This window comes from Pleurodeles waltl, chromosome 5, assembly GCF_031143425.1.
Source record: "Pleurodeles waltl isolate 20211129_DDA chromosome 5, aPleWal1.hap1.20221129, whole genome shotgun sequence".
In the NCBI taxonomy this organism is placed as follows: Eukaryota; Metazoa; Chordata; class Amphibia; order Caudata; family Salamandridae; genus Pleurodeles; species Pleurodeles waltl.
The window spans coordinates 1,145,277,462-1,145,300,056 of record NC_090444.1 but is presented as its reverse complement, the minus strand read 5'-3'; positions in this window follow the sequence as shown (position 1 = coordinate 1,145,300,056).

The window sequence follows — 22,595 nt, the reverse complement described above, 5'->3', positions numbered from 1 at the left end:
TCTTGTGAAGACTCCTTTTTGGTTTCTCTGAACTTCATCCTGTACTGTTCAGTGGTTAAGCCATAACCATCTAGGAGTGCATTCTTAAGAACTGCAAAATTATTGGCATCACTTTCTTTCACAGTAAGGAGCCTATCCCTACCCTTTCCACTAAATGATAGCCATAGGATAGCAGCCCACTGCCTTTGAGGGACATCCTGTACAACACAGGCCCTCTCAAGTGCAGCAAACCACTTGTTAATGTCATGCCCCTCCTTATAAGGGGGAACTATCTTGTGCAGATTCCTAGAATCATGCTCTTTTGCAGGATGACTATGGGGAATATTGCTGCTGCCACCATGGGTTTCTAAACCCAATTTCTGTCTTTCCCTTTCCACCTCTAAGGACTGCCTATCCAAATCCAGCTGTTGCTTCTTGAGCTTCAGTCTGGTTTGTTCCACTCTCAATCTAGTGAGCTCCCTTTCTAACACTCTGTCATCAGGGTGGGTGGGTGAGGCATGTCTAGAGAAGGAGTATGCTGAGATAGAACAGAAGGAGACCTGGCCCTAACAGAAGGCACCCTAATAGTTTCACTAACAGAAACAGCACTTCTACTATGATGAGAAGGGATACTCTTACTGTGATGTGAGACCACACTATCAGTATGGTGTGACTCTACATCAGTACCAGCTATGCTAGGTGGCTTGCTAGGGGGCAGGCTTGGAAGTTTCCCTCCCACCTCTTTTGCTAAGGGTGCCCCAGAATCAGAGTGGGAACCATCAGCTAACTTTTCAACAGGGGTGCCAGCTCTGGCCTTATCCTGTTCAACAAGCATATTTACCAACAGTTCTCTAGAGGGATTCTTCCTTACACTTAAACCTCTTTCTATGCAGAGACTCCTTGCATCTTTCCAGCTAAGGTTATCATAAGCAAGTTTGGACAGATCAACAGTTTGGCCTGTGCCAGACATTTTAGAAAGTGTTTAAGTGATAGAAAAAGTGAGAAAAAAGTTTTTCAGAACTTTTGGAAAGACAGAAAAAAAACTTTTAAAACTTTTTAAGAACTTTTTAGAAAGTTAGAGGTACTTTTCAGCACTTTAGAAAAGAAGTGAGAAAAGAAATGCAAAACTTTTTGGTTAGGTGTACATACACTGAACTTGTTTTGTATATTTTTCTCTTATGAAAAGTACAATGACAAAAGTGGTAAGTAGTTACAGAGCACTTATCCCACCACTGCACAACCAATGTAGGAGGCTGGACTGGCTTGTAGTGAGTACCAAGGGGTACTTACACCTTGCATCAGGCCCAGGTATCCCTTATTAGTGTATAGGGTGTCTAGCAGCTTAGGCTGATAGATAATGGTAGCTTAGCAGAGCAGCTTAGGCTGAACTAGGAGACGAGTGAAGCTCCTACAGTACCACTAGTGTCATATGCACAATATCATAAGAAAACACAATACACAGATATACTAAAAATAAAGGTACTTTATTTTTATGACAATATGCCAAAAGTATCTCAGTGAGTACCCTCAGTATGAGGATAGCAAATATACACAAGATATATGTACACAATACCAAAAATATGCAGTATAGTATTAGAAAACAGTGCAAACAATGTATAGCTACAATAGGATGCAATGGGGACACATAGGGATAGGGGCAACACAAACCATATACTCCAAAAGTGGAATGCGAACCACGAATGGACCCCAAACCTATGTGACCTTGTAGAGGGTCGCTGGGACTGTAAGAAAACAGTTAGGGTTAGAAAAATAGCCCACCCCAAGACCCTGAAAAGTGAGTGCAAAGTGCACTAAAGTTCCCCCAAGAGCACAGAAGTCGTGATAGGGGAATTCTGCAGGAAAGACACAAATCAGCAATGCAACAACGATGGATTTCCAAACGAGGGTACCTGTGGAACAAGGGGACCAAGTCCAAAAGTCACAAGCAAGTCGGAGATGGGCAGATGCCCAGGAAATGCTAGCTGTCGGTGCAAAGAAGCTGCTACTGGACAGTAGAAGCTGAGGATTCTGCGGGAACGACAAGGGCTAGAGACTTCCCCTTTGGAGGATGGATGCCCCACGCCGTGGAGAGTCGTGCAGAGGTATTTTCCTGAAGAAAGACCGCAAACAAGCCTTGCTAGCTGCAAGTCGTGCGGTTAGGGTTTTTGGATGCTGCTGTGGCCCAGGAGGGACCAGGATGTCGCCAATTGCGTCAGGGGACAGAGGGGGCACCCAGCAGGACGAGGAGCCCTCTCAGAAGCAGGCAGCACCCGCAGAAGTGCCGGAACAGGCACTACAAAGAGGAGTGAAACGGTGCTCACCCGAAGTTACACAAAGGAGTCCCACGTCGCCGGAGGACAACTCAGGAGGTCGTGCAATGCAGGTTAGAGTGCCGTGGACCCAGGCTTGGCTGTGCACAAAGGATTTCCGCCGGAAGTGCACAGAGGCCGGAGTAGCTGCAAAAGTCACGGTTCCCAGCAATGCAGTCTGGCGTGGGGAGGCAAGGACTTACCTCCACCAAACTTGGACTGAAGAGTCACTGGACTGTGGGAGTCACTTGGACAGAGTTGCTGGATTCAAGGGACCTCGCTCGTCGTACTGAGAGGAGACCCAGGTTACCGGTGATGCAGTTCTTTGGTGCCTGCGGTTGCAGGGGGAAGATTCCGTCGACCCACGGGAGATTTCTTCGGAGCTTCTAGTGCAGAGAGGAGGCAGACTACCCCCACAGCATGCACCACCAGGAAAACAGTGGAGAAGGCGGCAGGATCAGCGTTACAGAGTTGCAGTAGTCGTCTTCGCTACTTTGTTGCAGTTTTGTAGGCTTCCAGCGCGGTCAGCAGTCGATTCCTTGGCAGAAGGTGAAGAGAGAGATGCAGAGGAACTCTGATGAGCTCTTGCATTCGTTATCTAAGGAATTCCCCAAAGCAGAGACCCTAAATAGCCAGAAAAGAGGGTTTGGCTACTTAGGAGAGAAGATAGGCTAGCAACACCTGAAGGAGCCTATCAGAAGGAGTCTCTGATGTCACCTGCTGGCACTGGCCACTCAGAGCAGTCCAGTGTGCCAGCAGCACCTCTGTTTCCAAGATGGCAGAGGTCTGGAGCACACTGGAGGAGCTCTGGGCACCTCCCAGGGGAGGTGCAGGTCAGGGGAGTGGTCACTCCCCTTTCCTTTGTCCAGTTTCGCGCCAAAGCAGGGCTGAGGGGTCCCTGAACCGGTGTAGACTGGCTTATGCAGAAATGGGCACCATGTGTGCCCACGAAAGCATTTCCAGAGGCTGGGGGAGGCTACTCCTCCCCTGCCTTCACACCATTTTCCAAAGGGAGAGGGTGTAACACCCTCTCTCTGAGGAAGTCCTTTGTTCTGCCTTCCTGGGCCAAGCCTGGCTGGACCCCAGGAGGGCAGAAACCTGTCTGAGGGGTTGGCAGCAGCAGCAGCTGCAGTGAAACCCCTGAAAAGGCAGTTTGGCAGTACCCGGGTCTGTGCTAGAGACCCGTGGGATCATGGGATTGTACCAACAATGCCAGGATGGCATAGAGGGGGCAATTCCATGATCTTAGACATGTTACATGGCCATATTCGGAGTTACCATTGTGAAGCTACACATAGGTAGTGACCTATATGTAGTGCACGCGTGTAATGGTGTCCCCGCACTCACAACGTCCGGGGAATTGGCCCTGAACAATGTGGGGGCACCTTGGCTAGTGCCAGGGTGCCCACACACTAAGTAACTTAGCACCCAACCTTTACCAGGTAAAGGTTAGACATATAGGTGACTTATAAGTTACTTAAGTGCAGTGTAAAATGGCTGTGAAATAACGTGGACGTTATTTCACTCAGGCTGCAGTGGCAGGCCTGTGTAAGAATTGTCAGAGCTCCCTATGGGTGGCAAAAGAAATGCTGCAGCCCATAGCGATCTCCTGGAACCCCAATACCATATACTAGGGAATTATAAGGGTTTTCCAGTATGCCAATGTAAATTGGTAAAATTGGTCACTAGCCAGTGACAATTTGAAAGAAATGAGAGAGCATAACCACTGAGGTTCTGATTAGCAGAGCCTCAGTGAGACAGTTAGTCATAACACAGGTAACACATACAGGGCACACTTATGAGCACTGGGGCCCTGGCTGGCAGGGTCCCAGTGACACATACAACTAAAACAACATATATACAGTGAAATATGGGGGTAACATGCCAGGCAAGATGGTACTTTCCTACACACGTCCACCGGTTCAATAATACCCTCAGACAACATATCCTCAATTACTCTTTTGACCTCATCTCTCACCACAAAGGGGACCTTTGGCAATTTATGTTGTCTTGGCAACGCATCCTCCCTAAGCACAATTTTGTGCACATACCCCTTCAAGCATCCCAATGTTTCTTTAAACACATTTTGGGCACCCCTTAGTATATCTTGTAGTTGTACATCCTCCACTACTAATATTTGATTGGGTGCCCTGGGATTGATTACAATGTTTAGGTCAAATTGATGTATCCACCCCAAAATATGAGGCCCATCTGACGCCACATAAACTTTTCCTTTGATACACCTGTCCCTGAACTGTATATGTCCTACCATATACCCCAGTAAGTGAATCTTTTCTCCTTTGTAACCACCTGGAGAGTTGTCTTTCGGGAATAAGTTTACATCTTTCCAATGATTTTTTATCAAAGTTTCAGTGATTATAGTATGCAATGAACCAGATTCAACCATAAGCTTGACTTCATTATCATTTATTTTGAAGACAGCTGTGGGCCTAGAAGTCCTCCCCTACTTTCCTGCTGCTGCTAATTCCTCCTGATGAACAACTAATAAATACCCTATTATCACTGGAAATGTCGTCTCCTCAACCATATTTACACTGGATCTGACATCTTTGTTAATTTATCGTTCGCCCTACACATTCACGCATAATGACCCCTGCGCCCACATTTCCTACACTCTTTATTAGTTGCTAAATACTTCTTTGAGTCAGCTAAATGATACATGCTTCCGAGTACATTCTCTTCCTTTAGTCTTAGATATGGCTGCAGCGTTACCCAGTTTTTTGGATAAGACATTAACTTTGTGTTCAATAATGGGACTGTCATCAATCATTGCCATCACATCACTTGATTTATCTTTCTTTTCTAGTTCCTTTATGCAACGCTGTGAATAACTTTCACCATTTCAATGGGCTCTCTTAGTGTAGGATCTTTGGCTGCCCATAATCTCTCTTGAATGTTCCTATCCTCGCACTGTACAATAAGTTGATCATGTATCAACTCTTCCGTCATAGTCCCAAACTGACATTTGACAGACAACTCTCTTAATCTCGCTACAAATTCATCAATTGTTTCATGGTGATTTTGAGGCTGAGTGTAAAACCTATATCTAGCCATCCCTAAACTGGTCTCCTTGGCAAATCTATTCCGGCTTCTTTGAGTACATCATTCATTGGTTGCCCACTAGGGCCTAAAACAGTGGGTAAGAATTTTAAAATATGTTGACTCGCACAGCCCAATGCATTCAATAAAATAGCTTTTTTGAGTAATGAACAACATTTTTGGCCATCTACATCTAATAAATAATTTTCTAACATTTCTACCCAATCTTCCCAAAGAATAACAGGTGGTCCAGGCTGAGGTCAAAATAAAGGTGGTCGCGAAATATTACCTGGAGATGCCATAAGTATGTAAATGTAAATTAGCACTTGTATAGCGCACTACTCACCCGTTAGGGTCTCAAGGCGCTGTACTCATACCGCTATGGAACCCCTCCTGGCTTTTCCCTGTGAGGCGCCCACTCCTGAGCACCCCCAGGGTGAAGCCAGGCATCCAAGCGCTGTTGGGGCCGTTGTGGAGATTAAGCAAGCTATTGCCCAGAGTTGCAGAGTGGGACCCATGAATTAGATTAGGCACTGAGGTGAGAATTATCTGGTCAAGGGGAATTGAGCCCAAGACCTGCCGAAGCGGACTTGAATCCTGGTCTTGAGCCAGATCTCTGCTTCAGGGTCTGCCGCTCTAACCATTGAGCCACACTTCTCCACTGTATGAATAGTAGAATAGTAGACTCACTTATTGAATATGAAAAGAAAAAAAACACACTTGGTAGAACTAAAAACAACTTGCTGTTACATATAACAGCCTCAAAAAGCAATGGTGTAGTGAGCAAAACACCAAAGTAGGTAAGAAAAGTATGGTTTAAAAAAAAAAACAATTTGCCCAATAAGATCACTGCACTCCGGTTGTAGCTTCAATTTCTACCTGTGTTCCATGTCGGTGTGCAGATCACTGCACTGACTGCACTTTTGCACGTTGTGTTTACACAGCCCACGACGCGTCAGTGACGGTGCAGACACATTGCTGACCTCACAGAGTCTCACATGCCGCGTAGAGTTGTGTCGCACTGACACGCCCAGTACGCTGCATGTCAGTGATGCGTCTGATTAACAAGATGGCTTCTCCTCCTCTGAAAACTTGCGCGCATCTCCAGAAACGACCGGCGATCCGTTGTTGCACCAATTGCTCTATTGGCCCCGCAGGAAAGCAAAAACTTGAACGGATATTCACCCTCGGACTCCAACAGTTGCCAGGATGTCCGCACAGATAGGCAAGTGCAGCACCCTCAAACGGCCCCTCACAGCTGACACAATACTACAGCAGAAAGCTCACCAGAATGACCCAGGTCATGTATCAACTTAAACTCGTTGCCAAATTGTTGTAAGGAGAGGCACGACTCTGTCGTAGTATTAATTACACTGAGTTTATTCCAAGAACACAACCTGGCGTCGATCCACCCCAAGGAGAGAACAGCAACTGTCTCTCCCGGGAGTTTTTCTCAGCTCACATTCTCAATAAAACGTTAACTTAACAGTCCATTTTTGTTTAATTAAAACATAACACATACCATGCTTTGAGCCACTGCCACCATACGCCAGGGTGTTCACAGTAACATCTATCTAGGTTCTCTAGGTGCATGTGGTGCCCATTAACATTGCCAGGGGTCTGCTAATAACATTAGTGTCCGGTCACCATATATCAGAGTGCTGACAGTCACATTATGTTACTATTAATGTAATTATTAATGAAATAATGCCCTCAAATGCTGCGTGGTGGGACTGAGAGCTGTCTGGTGTGCCTCCTACTCTAACTGCAGGTTATTCTACTGCTGCACCTTTCTATTGGCATTGGATTTGGAAAAATAATAGCATGCAGTCTTTTAGCCTGTGATTAGACCTTGTAATCCAGAATTTACATGCAAAGAAAATATAAAACTTTATTAATTTAAATAAATGTGTCTATTTATAAAGTGCCCACCACAGTCTGAATTGCCTCTTATGGTTTCTATAAAACGTGTTTCCAGTCAACTTATTGGAACCTATTTTATTGACCTCAGAAGGGTGAAAGGTCACCACGGATTAGATTAAGAAATATAACCTCATTATCCACAATTCCATCTGTTGCAGTCACTGTATACACAGAACTTTCTTATTGCTGCTCTGTGCCACTTTCCCCTCTTCAGCCACAACAAGGAGACAAACTTCCTACTAGGTGTTTGGAGTTGACCATGGTTTTTCTACTGGAAGAGAAAGTGATACTCTAACCTATATTGACTTTTCACAACTTGGGCACGAAGTTGCTAGCCTGCTTGGGAGGCCTCTGATTTCTCCCATGGCATAACGCAGTCAGGCAGCTGTCAATGTACCTGTTAAATACAGTACACCCAGTGCTTAATTTGTGCTTGTTGTTTCCGGTGCTGAGCACAGGCACTTATTCCTGAGGGCCGGTGCTTAGTTTTCTGTCTCAAGCATTTGCTGCAAGCAAAAGACACGTGGGAAAGATGGAGGAAGAGAAAAACGAATAAGCGTCAAAAAGGGGAAAAGCAGGAAGCTGACCGAGTGAGCTGAAGGGACAGGGCATGGCTGTAAATGGACTGAAGAGGCCCGAGGTGGCTTCAGGATTGAGCTGCCTCAGTATTATGTTTCCGCAGTTTTAATTGCAGCAGCCACATGTTTAAGAGGAGAGCTTTGAGCACCGGCACCTTTTTATTTACAAATTAAGCACTGAGTACACCACATGTGCAGAGTAAGTTAACAGTCTCCTCTCACATGATTCCCACACTGTTACAGACAATGGATCACCCCCTCTCAGCCCAGGGATAAAGGCGAAGGTACCCCCTTCATTATTACCCCCTTCACTATCAAGTGGCCAATTGTTCACAAATACCCATTGCTTATGTCATACAGTTACTGTAGATTATTATTTTGTCTTTCTATCCAAAACATATTTTTATTTTATTAAATATTACAAATATTAAATATTAAAATAAAGAGGAGAAAACTGTTTTTCTCATACTTATTACAAAATCATTATTCATGAAGTGGGAACTTTCCACCAAATGTCCCTTCAGCCATTGAGTACTAAGTGCCACTTCATAGCGATTGATGGAGGTAGATGAGGGAAACCTTAGCTGTGGAGCCGTACTTATGCATGTGACCCTGGAAAGGGATGCTCAACTTTCTTGTGAAGCATAGATGGTCTTTTTCCTATCTTTCTTTCAGGGAAATGCACTTTTCTTGGGTGCTCCTTGCTGAAGTGACACAGCTTCCTCTCTCATGGGCCTGATTTTAATGTCTGGAGCCAGGACACTATCATGGACCAGACGAAGGTGATGTTCTTTCTTTTTTTGATGGAAGTACAGAGGGCTGTCTCCTCCTGAATGTTTTTCTGATGCCAATAAAGCAAGACAAATCAAAAAGAAGCAAAAACTTGAACCCTAATCTCAAGTGGAAAGCGGTGTTTAAAGACTCACAGAAAAAGACTCTGGGGGTCATTCTGACCCTGGCGGTAAAATCCGCCAGGGCCAACGACCGCGGGAGCACCGCCAACAGGCTGGCGGTGCTCCCTTGGGCATTCTGACCGCGGCGGTACAGCCGCGGTCAGAAACGGAAAACCGGCGGTGTACCGCCGGTTTTCCGCTGCCCTGGGGAATCCTCCATGGCGGCGCAGCTTGCTGCGCCGCCATGGGGATTCTGACCCCCATACCGCCATCCTGTTCCTGGCGGTTTTGGCCGCCAGGCACAGGATGGCGGTAAGGGGTGTCGTGGGGCCCCTGGGGGCCCCTGCAGTGCCCATGCCAATGGCATGGGCACTGCAGGGGCCCCCGTAACAGGGCCCCACCAAGATTTTCAGTGTCTGCCATGCAGACACTGAAAATCGCGACGGGTGCAACTGCACCCGTCGCACCCCTTCCACTCTGCCGGCTCCATTCGGAGCCGGCATCCTCATGGAAGGGTGTTTCCCGCTGGGCTGGCGGGCGGCCTTCTGGCAGTCGCCCGCCAGCCCAGGGGGAAACCCAGAATACCCGCGGCGGTCTTTTGACCGCGCAGCGGTATTCTGGCGGTCCCAGCCAGGCCGGCGGCTTCTGCCGCCGGCCGGGGTCAGAATGACCCCCTCTATCTCCAGTGGTAGCCAGGAATCACGAAGGAAAACAAACAGGATATTTATCTAGCACCACTTGTCAGTTGTTTCAAAGTGGTTTAGGATGGCAGGGGAATTTAATGAGGTCTGTCCTTAAATCGAACGTCGCACACACCCTCTGCCATCTCTGCGACCAATGGACTGGGAGCTGCGTTAATCCCTGAATGATTTTGGTGCTCCTTGCTGGACATGTTTCTCAAAGATTATTTAGATGACAATTACATTCTAAACATGTAGAAACAATTAGGTCCCACAATGATGACACATAGGAAAGTTTTAACCTTAAACGTTTATTTTCAGATTTGAAGTCACACAGAAATCAAACAACATAGTCAAATCAATTTTAGAGTGCAAAGCTCAGTTAGAATACAAAATCCGTCAGAGAATTTGGGGCCTAATTTAGAGTTGGCGAATGGGTTACTGTCTCACAAACCTGACGGATATCCAGTCCAATGTACGATGATCCCCATAGGCTATGAAGGGACTGTAATATGGCAGATGATGTATCCGTCACGTATGTGATGGAGCAACCCCATCCGCCAAACTCTAAATCAGGTCCTTAGTAAAGTTCAGATCAGCAGCACACAAGGTAGGGCATGAGAGAGCACCCCAACATGGGTTTGCCTCCTGGCTCGGGAAAAAGGGGTCTTTCTTACATCCAGAAAAATAATACTTTTATAGGGTTTTAGACAAAGGATTTCATACATTCAGAACTGTTATACACAGTTCTCAAGAAAGAAACCAATTATTATTAATCAGAGTGAAACAGTAGCAAGAAAACAAACGTCTCCCATAATTCTACAGCTTGGAGCATTTCATGAATACATCCTGTGCTAGAACACTTATTGTTACATTCAGGTAGGTGAAACCTTGACTATTTGCTGGAAAAACTTTTAATATAAAAGGTCTCTGTTTTGCCCATGAAAACATTGCTTTGCGAGGACATGAAAATACAGTGTACTCACGTGATACAGAACACTGGCAGTAAACATCACAATCAACATGGAGTACGAGGCCCAAGAGTTTTATTTTAGATAGAGTTTGATTTTTCACTAGTGTATTGCGTTAAAATTGAAAAACACGGTTATAAATTCTAGCCAGGATTGTCAAGGGGCATGTGTGAATCCTGACAACATAATCATTGTGGGTGCATGTAGCATAAGGCATCAAGGAAAAATGGGGTTTCAGGCCTCTTTAGAATCTCAGGATCCCTTATTACAGTCTGTGACGAAAGAGGGAGCTTCTGAGAGTTGAGGTGTGACTGTGTAGGTGCCTTTCCTAAATGAACCGTATTTCAATTAAGAAAGGACAAGCAAGTTCTGAGAGGCAGGCCTAAAGCTTCTGTGTGACCGCTACATCCGGAACATGTTGTTAACACTGGGGTAGTATGTTATGTTATAAGATATGTTCAGAGTAAATTAGCACCAAAGATTCATGGCTATCTATATAGCACACCACTGATATTGAGGGGAGCCAGAGCTATGAGGATGTAGTGGCATATTTTTAACTTTTCCTGAAAATTAGCGATGAGGATTGGGCACAGAGATAAGCCAGTTGAGAGGTTGATAATCTGGCAGTTACAACAAAAATGGCCTGAGCACATCTTACATGTTGTGGGAATATGCATTGAATAATGGTTAGAAGATGTTAAAGAACAGCAGGTCATATGCCACTTATATTTGGATGCCAAGAGCAAGACGTGGTTTATGAGGTGATAAGATTCATGTGACGTGGCCTGACAATGCATGAACAGAGTGGTTCTCTGCCCCGTCTGTTGATAGGCAGTCACTTTCACCATAAACCTAAGGAGCAGTGTGACCAAGTATGGGAGAATCAAGTCAGGGAGGATTCCTAGACGCATCCACCAGTTTAAGAAAGCTGTTATGTTGAACCCACTGAAATGAGAAATGAAACTCTGGTTGGAGTGGAATATGGCTGCTAAATTGCATACACTTTGCATGGGCTTATGGAGGAATCCATGAATTGCAGCCAGTTGTATACAAGAGCAGCAGAAGTGATTGAGTTCAAAACCAAGTTCTCACTCTCATAAACCTTGAGCAAGAGCATGTTTTAGAACATCCAATCTTGAATGTTCACCAGGAACGGCACTTTTTGTTGTCGGTCTTCCAAGTCTTCCTTTTTACAGTTTGAGTTTTAACTGAATGTCTTCAGAATGTCTTCAGTATGCACATGAAGGTCTGTGTTGTAGAATTCATTGACCCTTGCAGATTTGCCTGTTTTTATTCAAGAATACTCAGGAAAAACATAGACCCTGATGGAATTTCACTGTATGAGGTGGCTGTTTTGGGGTTTTGCAGAGGTGATATTATTAATACTGTTATCACAAACAACACCACTATCCCTTCAATGGCTCTGGATGAACATGATATACCACTGTCTGGACATCCAGCACTATATAAATCTCACAACTAGGAAGCAGCTAAAGACAAAAATTGTGCGAATGGGAAGTCACTTGGTTCAATGTAGAGTGTACAGTAACAATAAGAGATTGAAGCAACTCATAAAAAGCAATAAGAATAGAAGTGGCTCAGCAGCCAAAGAAGGCAGATACTTCAGTTTGCATCCCTGCGACTCAACAAAATTTGACATAAAATTAAGAATAATGGGCTGGGTCATTGTGCCCAACACGACCACTAATTTGCACTTCTCCAGTGCACTGAGAAAATTTGACTGTTGGGGGCCACAGACAAGCTGAGAGGGTGCTGCATTACCTCAATCTATCTACAGGGCAGTGGTGATCTAGAGCTGGTGGTCATGACTGAGCTTCTGGCTGGCCTGTTGGATGGGGGGGGTGTTAAGTGCTGCTGAACCCCAGGAGAGTGTGGCCGACCCAGGTGGTGAGCTTCCTGCCCATCCGCCTGAGGCTCAGGTGGCTGACATAACATTATCCATGGGAGCAAGGGGACGAGCTGAACAGCCACTGGGCATGGTGCATCTCTGAAGCTCCACCCGGGACTCCCAGGGGATCTACAAATAGGTGAGCTAAGGCAGCAATGAAATAATCTGAACCCATTAGAGGTGGGAAGATGTGGTGGATCTGCGAGAAGATGAAGGATGCCAGGTGAGCACCAACTGAGGACTGGGTCTAAAGCTGTGCTTGTAGCTGGAGAGTGAGTCATTGGTAAGGGCCTGCATCTGACCTCCACCATTTCTGCCATCCAGTCAGCATTCATCCCACATCTAGCAGGCCACTCTGGCCATGCTGATTGCATGAAAGCAGTGAGGGAGAGTCAAGGGCCTCAATGGTCCAGGTGATTGGGCGTGAGGCCTGATTTGGCGCTATCTGATCCCTGGGTAGCTGCCTGCCTGGACTGACTACCTCCCTTCCTGCCCCTCAGGAATGAGGTATGAGTGTGACCTAAATCCATGGTCGCCCACAGTGCTTACCCCATCTTGGACTACAATTGGAGTTTCTGGTACTGTGCAATGAAAATACTGAGAGAATGCTCTTTCCCAACTACATATGTGCAATAAACAGCAGTGTCTCTCCTTTGCTGAAGTAGAACAAAAAATACAGGCTATAGCTCTATCCAATGCCTTAATGTTGCCTGTTCAGCTATGGGTAAAATTCAACAGCAAATCATTGTTCTGTGATTACTCCGAGAAGCGTGGCAGTGGGAGAAGTAAAGGAAGGCTATGAGTGGCCTCCTGCGGCACTATGCTACCAATTTGGGCACAACTGCAGTGCTCCCACAAATACACCCATTCCCAAGTAGGGGGCATGACCCAGGACACAGTAATTGAGGAGGACATATTAAACAACCCCACAGGTAACCTACTGGAACCTGCTTCTTCACAAAACACTTCACTCCACTCAACCCACACAGAAACCTCACCAATGCATCGAATGTTAAACCTTACTCTGTAGGTGAATAAACAATTGTCAAAAGTCTGTTTAATACTGTGTACCAAATGAGCATCATTGTAACCACAGACACGGAACTGGTGGCCTGCACCACTGACACACCCTCATTGGTAGTCATACTGTAGATTTATCTTCTTTGACTGACAATTTTTTTTTTCTTCTGGGCCACCGATGCTTCAGGGGCAGAGGTATGGGCTGGGAGGAGTTTGGAGTTTAGAGTTTTCAAAGACTGTAGTTTTTATTCTTAAGCTTAGTTACCAGTATACCACCTGCATACTCATCATCAGGGCCAATGATAATCTGTGCTCAATTCAGTGCTGTTATGCACCTTAAATTGGAATACCAATATTATACACACTCACCTCTTAATACCCACATAGGCATCATTGAGTTGGGGGGCAGCAAGAATTACCTATTCCAATGTATTGGATATAAATCACATGAATGTTCCCTCTTTGGACTCTCCCCAACACACATAGGCCCTCATTCTGACCCTGGCGGTCGGTGATAAAGCGGCGGCCAAGCCGCCAACAGGCCGGCGGTCTAAAATATGCAATTCTGACCCTGGCGGGAACCGCCAATACAGCCCGCCAACTTAACACTCCGCCCGCCACAGCGGTACAAACAAACAGCGCGGCGGTTCCCGCCAACAGCCAGGCGGCAGACAATGTACCGCCCACCCTATTACGACCCACCAATCTGCCACCTTTTCCGGGGCGGGAGCACCGCCGATAAGAACACGGCGGAAACAGACTACGAACGGGAAAACGCTCACCTCTACGCACTCCACGCGAGATTCCAGCAGCATGGAACCAGAGTTGCAGGTCATCCCCGCACTCCTATTCCTGCTCATATACCAGGAGCACGCCCGGCGGCGCGGAAGACATCGGTGAGTACTGCACCTACGACACAGGGGAGGGAAAAGATTACCGGCACACACCCACCCACCCACACCCACTACAACACACACATCAATGCATTCCCACAGATCACTGTCACAACCCACAAACACCCCCCTCCGAAATAATGCAAAGACCAAAAGAAGAGATCATAAACGGGCAGATATATTGAAATATGGACACCAGTAATCCCAATAAATAAATAAACTATATACAAAATATATACAGCTACTAAATGTAGTCCAACCACTGTCCGTGGATCACAGGGTTCCTGTGCAAAGGGGCAAGGCCCAGTCCCACGACAAGAACTCCACGGAGAGAACACTGCAGGGGCATCAGAAAGAAAATCGGACAGGCACCTCAGGGGGAAGGGAAGGGGGGGCACCTCAGCCACTTGAGTACACGACGCCAGATCCACGAGGGGACTCCATGACCACTGGCCCATCCTGGGGAGAGCAAAGCCACAGTCCAAACAGTCCATACAGTGGGTGGCCTGCCCACTGGGCCATCCTGGGGAGAGCAAAGCCACAGTCCATACAGTCCATACAGTGGGTGGCCTGCCCACTGGGCCATCCTGGGGAGAGCAAAGCCACAGTCCATACAGTCCATACAGTGGGTGGCCTGCCCACTGGGCCATCCTGGGGAGAGCAAAGCCACAGTCCATACAGTCCATACAGTGGGTGGCCTGCCCACTGGGCCATCCTGGGGAGAGCAAAGCCACAGTCCAAACAGTCCATACAGTGGGTGGCCTGCCCACTGGGCCATCCTGGGGAGAGCAAAGCCACAGTCCATACAGTCCATACAGTGGGTGGCCTGCCCACTGGGCCATCCTGGGGAGAGCAAAGCCACAGTCCATACAGTCCATAACAGACCCCACTGCCACTGGAGGAGGCAAGTTGGCCAGAGGACATCCTGCAGCCCTGCCCGAGATAGATCCTGCCCTGCCACGTCTGCCAAAGGGCCAGCGGTTCTTGCCTTGAAGGGCCCAGTTCAGCGGTTCTTGAGACGGCGGGGCCCAGCGGAGCGGTGCTTGAGACGGCGGGGCCCAGTTCAGCGGTCCTTGCCCTGAAGGGCCCAGTTCAGCGGTTCTTGAGACGGCGGGGCCCAGTTCAGCGCTCCTTGCCCTGAAGGGCCCAGTTCAGCGGTGCTTGAGACGGCGGGGCCCAGCGGAGCGGTTCTTGAGACGGCGGGGCCCAGCGGAGCGGTGCTTGAGACGGCGGGGCCCAGTTCAGCGCTCCTTGCCTTGAAGGGCCCAGTTCAGCGGTGCTTGAGACGGCGGGGCCCAGCGGAGCGGTTCATGAGACGGCGGGGCCCAGCGGAGTGGTGCTTGAGACGGCGGGGCCCAGTTCAGCGCTCCTTGCCTTGAAGGGCCCAGTTCAGCGGTGCTTGAGACGGCGGACGGTCTATGGCCAACTGCTAATTGCCTGGTGGTGCCCTCCTGGGCAGCGGGGATGGTGCTCCTTCACTGCCCACCTGGGCTGTGGGTGGTGGGGCCCTCCTGGCCAGCTGGGCTGGGTCCTCCCTGGGCAGCGGCTATGGGGGTGGTGGGCTCTCCCGGGGCAGCTGTGCCGGTTACTCCAGGGGCAGCGGCTATGGGGGTTGTGGGCTCCTCCTGGGCAGCAGGCCTGCTGCCTGACCTCTCCGACTTGCTGCCCTTGCCCTCCTTAGTCGTCGGCCTGTGGCCCTTTCCTCCCTTTGGAGCTGTGGCTGGTGACTGTCTCTGGGTGGTGTCCGGGGGGGATGTAGAAGGCGGGCTCCTGCGGCGCCCCTTCCGCCTTCTGCTCCTCTTCCCAGGGGGTGGGCTGGCTGTCCCCTTGCTGCTGGGCGAAGATCCAGACATGCGGGCTGGCGGGCTCCAATACCCCTGCACCCTTGTCAAGGGGGCTGCAGGGCTGGTGGTGGCTGAGGTGCTCTTCTTACCCCGACGAGAAGGAGGGGGGGGCTCAGGGTCAGGAAAGAAGTTAGTAGTGGCGAGGAAGAGCTTCTTGGGACAATGGAGAGTGGTAGGTACAGTGGGAATGGGAGTGGAGGGAGAGGATGTGGTTGTAGGTGAGTCACGTTTGCTGTCTTTGGGTGCAGGTGCAGGAGGGATAGGCTGTCGTGAGGTGGATGGCTGTTGGGTGGGTGGGTGGCTGCGTTTGTGTGGTGTGGAAGAGGGGGTGACAGACACAGTGGGAGAGGACACAGGGGACGTGTAAATGGCAGTGGGGGTGGTGACTGCACGTGTGCGGACTGGAGTGGAGGGTGTGCTGGTGATGGAAACACTGGCTGATGGTGAGGTGAATGGAGGTGTGAGTGTAGACGTCACAGGGAGGGAGGAGGGAGACGAGGAGGTGGGGGTCACAGAGGTGGTAGTGACTGTTGGCATGTCTGCATCGGAATGTTGCGTGTGTGAATGTCTGCGTGATCTGTGGTGCTTATGTTTGGATGAGCTTCTCTTGGGTGTTGAGGTGTGTGCAGGCTGGTCTGATGGTGTGGGTGGGACAGGCAGAGGAACAGGAGACTGGGAGGAGGGAGTTAGTAGAGGCAGGCAGGAGACAGGGACAATGGCTGCCGTCAGTGCTGAGGCCAGAGCCTGGAACGATCGCTGATGGGCAGCCTGACCCGAATGAATGCCCTCCAGGTACGCATTGCTGCGATGAACCTCCCTCTCCACCCCCTGGATGGCATTCAAAAGGGTAGTCTGCCCAACAATGAGCGTTCGGAGGAGGTCAATGACCTCCTCACTGAGGGCAGCGGGGGTAACAGGGGCAGGGCCTGAGGTGCCTGGGGCGAAGGAGATGCCCGGCTTCCTGGCAGAGCGGGCACGGGGCGAACGCTGAGGGGCTGCTGGGAGGGCGGAGATGGTGCGCTGGGTGGCGGCTGTACCTGTAATGGCGGGGGGCACGGATGGTGCCACCCCCGCAAGGGAGCTCCCTTCCGAGGACGTGTCCGTGTCGCTGCAGGCTCCAGTCGTCCCCGTCGTGGAGCTCCCCTCGCCCTCCGTCTCACTGGTCCAGTCTGACTCTGTGGCATGGCCCTCCTGGGCCATGTGAGATGCAGCTCCCTCCTGCCCCGATGCCACTTCTCCTCCGCCTGATGATGCTGATGCACACAAGCACAGAAAGACAAACAAAAAGGGGGGGGGAGAGAGAAATAAAGGGATATTGAGTACATGGATCTCCGGTACAGTTAGCGGACATGACAGACACAGATGCCCCCTGCACTAAGTTGCGCACTTGGGGTCCGCTACGCATTCCGTGGAACATGCCCTACACGCCTAGAGTTGACAACTGCACCCATGGATGACACGGCCCAGGGATGGCTGTACTGACAAACTACTGAGGGTGGTGGCTGGGGACACAGGGGCTTACGGGGGTGCCCAGCCTACAGATATCGCCCTGGCCTAGGGGGACCCCCAGCCATCCTCCCCCAACCAGACACCTCCACTGCGCGACAACAGAGTAGATAATGCTTGTACTCACCCCCTTGTGTCTGCTGTGCTGCCCTCACGCGCCCATCCAATTCAGGGTAGGCCACCGCCAGGATCCGGAACATCAGGGGGCTCAGTTGACGGCAGGCACCCCGCCTACGTTGGGAGGCCATCCCCAGCAGAGACTCGGCGGTCTTCTTGGTCCCGCGGCGGATGTCCTCCCACCTCTTGCGGCAGTGGGTGCCCCGTCGATGGTGGACCCCCAGGGTCCGGACTTCCTTGGCGATGGCACGCCAAATCCCGATCTTCTCATGGGCGCGGACCTATGTGACACGTACAGGGAGGGAGAAATACCACGTTCAAGTTTGTCAGCATTTTCCTTTCCAGTGGCCCAACGCCCCCCATCCCCGCCAGGCCCCCCGCCAGGCCCAACATGCCCCCCATCCCCGCCATGCCCCCGCCAGGCCCAACATGCCCCCCATCCCCGCCAGGCCCCCCGCCAGGCCCCCCGCCAGGCCCAACATGCCCCCATCCCCGCCAGGCCCCCCGCCATGCCCCCGCCAGGCCCAACATGCCCCCCATCCCCGCCATGCCCCCCGCCAGGCCCAACATGCCCCCCATCCCCGCCAGGCCCCCCGCCAGGCCCCCCGCCAGGCCCAACATGCCCCCCATCCCCGCCATGCCCCCCGCCAGGCCCAACATGCCCCCCATCCCCGCCATGCCCCCCGCCAGGCCCAACATGCCCCCCATCCCGCCATGCCCCCCGCCAGGCCCAACATGCCCCCCATCCCCGCCAGGCCCCCCGCCAGGCCCAACATGCCCCCCATCCCCGCCATGCCCCCCGCCAGGCCCAACATGCCCTCCATCCCCGCCATGCCCCCCGCCAGGCCCAACATGCCCCCCATCCCCGCCATGCCCCCCGCCAGGCCCAACATGCCCCCCATCCCCGCCAGGCACCCCACCAGGCCCAACATGCCCCCCATCCCCGCCATGCCCCCCGCCAGGCCCAACATGCCCCCCATCCCCGCCAGGCCCCCCGCCAGGCCCCCAAGCCAGCCAGTGTCCCCAAATCCAGATTGAATTAAACTCACTTGTTGGTCTGGAGGACCGTAGAGTAGCGCATACTGGGGGAGGACCCCATCCACGAGTTTCTCCAACTCCTCTCCAGTGAAGGCAGGGGCCCTTTCCCCAGGTGCAGCAGCCATTGTCCCTTCCAGACCGAGGTCACAGCAACACTTGCAGTATAGGTCCTCTCCTGTGAAAGTTCAAGTCGCAAGTGGATAAGTAGATAGAAAATGGCGGTCACGTCCGCGGCGGTGCGTACCGCGGCGGTGCGTACCGCGGCGGTGCGTCCCACCACCGCCGGCGCCCTTCGCCATTGGCTCCTGAAACCCATAGGCTTCAATGTTAACCAATGCGGCTTTGCGCCGCGGTCTTCGCCCGCCGCCCGCCGCGGTGTGCCACGCCAGCGCATTGACCTCACATCCCATTGTCACACTTCACAGGTCAGGCAGCCGCCATTTCCAGGGCCCACATGGCTCAATTTCAACTGCGTCACACAGGCCTAGGCCTTGCATAGCCACTCAGACACGCCATTCACTGCATAGAGAATCGTATACTGTGCTAGCTGTGAGTACGTACCTGTGGGTTGCTTGACTGTGTGCTCCATGTTGTCCTTCCTAGGCACCGTCCGCTGGGTTGGGCGAGGAGACGGATGAATCCTCCCGTGTACCGACCGCTGGTGGACCTGTCGACAATGGAAGAACGCCACATTATCCTGACCTACCGTCTTAACCGTGCCACTATCCATGAACTGTGTGCCCAGCTGGAGCCCGACCTGATGTCCCCCATCCGCCAACCCACAGGGATTCCCCCTCTGGTGCAGGTCATGTCAGTACTCCATTTCTTGGCAAGTGGGTCATTTCAGACAACCGTGGGAATTGCTTCTGGGATGTCTCAGCCCATGTTTTCGAAGGTGTTATCCAGAGTGTTGTCTGCCCTGATGAAATCCGTGAGGAGCTACATCATTTTCCCTGAGGTGGGCGAATTGGCTACAGTGAAGGGTGATTTCTACACCCTTGGACATATTCCCAACGTAATTGGTGCCATTGATGGGACCCATGTGGCTTTGGTTCCCCCAAGAGACAGGGAGCAGGTGTACAGGAACAGAAAAAGTTACCATTCAATGAACATCCAGGTGGTGTGTTTGGCTGACCAGTACATCTCGCATGTAAATGCCAAATTCCCAGGGTCAGTGCATGACGCCTACATCCTAAGGAATAGCAGCATCCCTTACGTGATGGAACAGCTACAGAGACACCGTGTATGGCTAGTGGGGGACTCTGGGTACCCCAACCTGTCGTGGCTATTGACCCCAGTAAGGAATCCCCGGACCAGGGCAGAGGAACGGTACAATGAGGCCCATGGGCGTACTAGGAGGGTGATCGAACGCACCTTTGGCCTCCTAAAGGCCAGGTTTAGGTGCCTGCATATGACAGGTGGATCCCTAATGTACTCACCTAAGAAGGTGTGTCACATCATCGTGGCCTGCTGCATGCTTCACAACCTGGCTTTGCGCCGCCAGGTGCCTTTCCTGCAGGAGGATGGTCGAGACGGTGGTGTTGTGGCAGCGGTGGAACCTCAGGAGAGTGACGAGGAGGAAGACGACGGGGCTGAAACAGACAACAGGGACAGAATCATTGAACAGTACTTCCAATAGGACACAGGTAACATTTCAAAGATAATTTATTAAATGTTAACTACTCTCCAGCATCTCTGCTGCCTGTCTATTTGCCCCAGTGTATGATGACTGAGTTTTGGCTTTTCCCTCCCTATTTCAGATCTGGGGTCCCCACTACGAGTCCTGTGCTTCGTTTCCCCATGGACTACAGCTTTGTGGCAGCTGTTTGTTGACTTCACCATGTACAAGGACATATTTGCACTGTCATGTCAATTACAATATATTGAAATCACAGCCAGACTCCAGATATTTTGGTGCAAAATAGGTGTTTATTGAAGTGCTCAAAATGGGATGGGTGGTTTCAAGTGGGTGTGGGCTATGGTGAAGGAATGTCCATGGCAGAGTCCAGAGTAACAGTCACACAGGTGCATTGTCCAGAGGCCTGTGGAGAGATGGAGCATGGGCAGTTCAAGGATGGACAGGGTGACAATGTGGGACAGCGGGATGACATCAGGTGGTATCCATTGCTGGCGGGGGTCTTGACATCCTACTCTGTCTTCTTGCGAGATCTCAGGGCCTTCTTGCGGGGTGGTTCTTCTCCTGCAGGAGGTGGGGGTCTGGTGGGCTGCTGCTGTGCGGGGGCCTCCTGTCCACTAGCGCCGGCGGAGGTGGTTGGCTGTTCTTGGTCCAGGCTAGTGGCAGGGGCCCTTGGGTGTTGTTCAGTGTCCGCCCTGGTGTTTACGAGGTCCTGCAGCAGCCCTACCATGGTAACCAGGGTGGTGTTGATGGCTCTGATGTCCTCCCTGTACCCCCGATAGTGTTCCTCCTGCAGTGCCTGGATCTCCTGGAACCGGGCCAGTACCGTCGCCATCGTCTCCTGGGAGCGGTTGTATGCACCGATGATGGTGGTGAGGACCTCGTGGAGAGTGGGTTCCCTGGGCCTCTCCTCCCCCCCCTGTCGCACAGCTGCCCTCCGAGTTCCCCTGTTTCCCTGGGCCTCTGCCCCCTGGCCGGTGTGCCCACTACCACTGCCCCCAGGTCCCTGTTGTTGTTGGGGTGGTGGGTTATCCTGGGTGCCCTGTAGTGGTAGACACACCGCAGATTGACGCGCCCTGGAGACAGAGGCATGGGCCCGCTGGGTGGGAGCTGTGCTGGTGTTCCCAGAGGGGTTAGGGTCTGTAGTGGCCTGGGCCTGTGTGAGGGGAACCGACTGTCCAGAGGTCCCCGATGGTCCGGGCTGGTCATCGGTGTCCAGGTCGACAGAGCTGCTGTCATCGCTGACGGCCTCTTGGGTGGGGGGTGTTGATAATTCTGGCCCCTCCGCCGCGGTGTGTTGACGGTCGGGTCCTGCAGGGGTATAGAGGTATGGTTATAGTTTCAATGTGTGGCATATGGGTGTATCTGTGGGTTCTCGTGTCCCCAAGTGCTGGCATTCGTGTGTGGGGGCTTTGGTGAGGGTGGCTTGTGGGGGGGATGTGTATATGCATTGGGCATGCTTTGGTGATGGGTGTCCATGCTTAGTGGACGCATGCAGGCCTAGGTTTTGGGATGTGTGGGTTGTGATGGTGAGACATTGGCGGGGAATAGGTGTGCTGGGGGTGGGGGTGAGGATGGTGGTGGGGGTGAGGATGGTGGTGGGGGTGAGGGTGGGGGTGAGGATGGGGGTGGGGGTGAGGGTGGGGTTCGAGGATGGGGGTGAGGGTTGGGGTCTGATTTGGCATGCAGGTGGGGGGGAAGCAGTATTGAAGCTTCAACTTACCAGTATCCATTCCTCCGCCGACTCCTGCGAGGCCGTCAGGATGCAGGATGTTCAAGACTTCCTCCTCCCATGATGTGAATTGTGGGGGTTGAGGTGGGGGTCCTCCGCCAGTCTTCTGCACGGCGATATTGTGCCTGGATACCATGGAACGCACCTTCCCCCGTAGGTCGTTCCATCGCTTCCTGATGTCTTCCCGATTTCTGGGGTGCTGTCCCACTGCGTTCACCCTGTCGACAATCCTCTGCCATAGCTCCGTCCTCCGGGCAATGCTAGTGTATTGTATCTGTGTGCCGAACAGCTGGGGCTCTACCCGAACGATTTCCTCCACCATGACCCTGAGTTCTTCGTCTGTGAAGCGGGGTTGTCTTTGGGGTGCCATGGGGTGGTGTGTATGATGTGTGGGGTGGAGTATGTGTATTTAAGTGAGTTGAGTGTGGTGGTGTGTGTTGTTTTGTGTGTGGATAGTGTGTGGGTGATGGTGTTGAGTGGCTGTGGCTGTTATTTTTTGGATGCTGG